Genomic DNA, 2,873 nt, shown 5'->3' with positions numbered 1-2,873 from the left:
TGGTTTGCTCTTGCGCTCTAATTTCTTCTGGCAACCACACATAAAACTGACGGTCATTGTATAAGTGAAACTTCATAACTTCGGCCTTAAACAACAATCAAGTAAAAATGAATAAATAAGTAAGAACGTCAATCAAATTAGTACACCATGCATGTACTGAGCTTCGGTGTATTCCTGCTCAAGGAATGAAGCAAGTTTTGTTTGTCACGTTTAGTTTTCTGCGCTGATTTCCTCAGGAAATTGTTTTACAAGTAAAACAGGTTAAAGCGTGTCAAGTCCCATCACGACGAGTTCCGTCTATAATGTCGTCTCTGTGATGACCAACATCCCATCAGCAATGAGGTCGCGTGTTCGAATCCAGCTCTCGCTGCATGGTTCGGAGGTTAGCCAGATGCGTGATCAAGGGCGATGCTTTAGTCTGGTTTCCCCAACAATAACCCAATACCTCAGTCATGTGAGTGAAGAGGAAAACAGTAGCACCACTGTACACAAAGCCTGCCTTCCTCTCCGGTCGTACGTGGGAAGGTCATCCAGCAACCTGCGGATGGTCGTGGGTTTCCCCCGGGCTCTGTCCGGTTTCCTCCCACCATAATGCTGGGCGCCGCCGTATAAGTGAAATATTCTTGAGTACGGCGTAAAAAAACAATCAAATAAATAAATACAAAGTCTGCAGACTCATCATTGAGTCAGTCCTTCAATGGGCCCATTTCCAAAGTTCCGAATGAAGGTTTTCACCCCAAAACAAATAATAACAGCTTTCGTTTTAAACTGATTATTTTATTGAGCTTTTGTTTAAAAGAAAAATAACTGAGCAAATTACAGTAAGTCTTTAAGCAAAACAGATACAGATAAAGGTAAAACAAAATTACATACAATTCAACTGAAACTGTACAAAGGAATAAGGTTTAGAAAGAATCTTCACATATTTCATTGTCATCCTTAAAACTAAATGCTGAAGGATATTATCGTACACAGCTATAATATAAAACCACCATGATACAAAAGAAAAAAACATGCCAAATTGTTTTGAGTTAGAGCAACCAGAATTTATCCAAAAGAAACAAGACTCCTACCAAGCGTAAAGGAAATCAAACTACTAGTATACTGAAACAGAATTCAACTAATAGACAGACTTCGGCTCAAAGAAAAACAATTAAAGCCAAGGAAATAGAATCCAAACCAAGAGAAGCAAAATTCAACTCTGGAGAAACAAGAAAAAAGAATTGAACCAAGACTAATCAAGCCACAGGAAAAAGAATTCAATTTATGGCACATAATCCAGCCTGGAGAAGACAACAAAATGCAGCCTAGCTAACGTACGGAAACCACTCAATTGAATAGAATCCAGCCTATAGTAGAGAACCCATCCTATAGAGCACTGAATCCAGATAACAGAACAGAATCCAGCCTACAGGACAGAATTCAGCCTACAGAACAGAACCCAGTCTTGAGGGAACCCATACCATTCCCTTCATCGACAAACATTCATTTTTACAACAAAAAATGCAATTCACACAAATGCAAACAGAAAAAAATTGACCATGTTATAGTATGTTATTGTATGGTGATACAATATGTGTCAAAATAACAGTCTATATGTACATACATGCATGTACAAACACATGGCAAGAGTATAAGCCGTGAGATACGCGATTCAAGAAACTAAATGGTAAGATCTGTACACATGCATGTAATGCAACAAGCCAAGAAATGAATCGTTAGCAATTACGTACTATACAAGAAAGTCACATGCATATACACTGTATAATGGTTCTTTTCTGAATATAAGAAATATACAAAGGATCTGGTACGGTAAGGCGGTGAATCGGTCCCAGAGAGAAAGTACGATAAGAAATCGCAAATTTCAAAATCTCAGCACAGTTCCGTAAATTTCCAAAACAGAAGCATAAAACTTGGTCGAATCACCCGTAAGAGTTATATTGTGGCTTAAGTAGCCTGTTAACTCCCGAAAAGTCCCCTGGCGGTCAAACACGCCAACTTTTCGTTCAAACCAGGGTTCGTGTCTTTAACTTACAGTGTGAAGTTCAACGTTAACCAGAAACCTTTACGTTTTACTGAAACTTTCCTGAGTGCATTTCTACGTGCTATCAAAGTTTCGTTTTGGTTACCTCTTGTCTTCATAAGTAGAAAATAAACTTTGTAATGTGATCAGTTTACAGACTTTGGCAATTTTAAAATCCGTATTTCTGCGTAGTATGTTAGTCAATCAGCAATAACACACCTGGGACGTGATATATGTATAACCCCAGACCAGTGATGAGTAATAAATTGCAATTAACAACACTGCATTTTTTAAAAACTAATTCTGCTTAATAAACCATAGTGGGAGGTGGGGATGTGTCTTTGGCGTTGGTATAATGTACTGCTATTTATGCATTTACATGAACAGTTAGTATAAAATCCCTTCTGAGGTGAATTGAAAAGAGGCCGTATTTCACCGCCGGTTACCTTTAGCTATTGGCCAGTTATCACACTGGCGTCGTTACTCTGGTTTACTCTCTATGCTGTACACCTATCACACTGTCATCGCTGCTCTGCTTTACTCTCTATGCTGTATGTATATGATACTGTCGTCGCTGCTCTGGTTTTTCTCTCTGTGTAGTACGTCTTAATTATACATAAAAACAAAGGCTGCGACAATTTTCTCTAAATACCTAAAATCTCATTTTTGCCATTCTATCATCTAATTCTGACCATTCGGTTGACGAATGGCCTGAGAACTCGAGATTTTCCAGGATGTTGCACCTTCTGCGTATTTACGCTTTTTCCGTTAACGTTTATTGTATGGAACGTGCGCTCCCTTAGACCTATCTCCAAAGTCTCGGACCAGTTGTTCGGAAGTGTATTAGCTA

General features: G+C 38.7%; 1 protein-coding gene across 1 annotated transcript in view; it reads right to left on the bottom strand.

Annotated features, from left to right (window-relative positions):
• Positions 1 to 766: 766 nt before the first annotated feature.
• The window catches only part of LOC135462914 (uncharacterized), a 29,380-nt gene continuing 27,273 nt past the window's right edge, over positions 767 to 2,873 (bottom strand). Inside the window, exon 13 of the mRNA XM_064740222.1 lies at positions 767 to 2,873. This exon is cut by the window's right edge and continues 1,531 nt beyond it. The gene's annotated coding sequence lies outside the window, so the exon portion shown is untranslated.

Source organism: Liolophura sinensis, chromosome 2, assembly GCF_032854445.1.
Source record: "Liolophura sinensis isolate JHLJ2023 chromosome 2, CUHK_Ljap_v2, whole genome shotgun sequence".
NCBI classification, from domain to species: domain Eukaryota; kingdom Metazoa; phylum Mollusca; class Polyplacophora; order Chitonida; family Chitonidae; genus Liolophura; species Liolophura sinensis.
The sequence above is the reverse complement of the archived record's forward strand: the minus strand, read 5'-3'. Positions and strand labels throughout refer to the sequence as shown.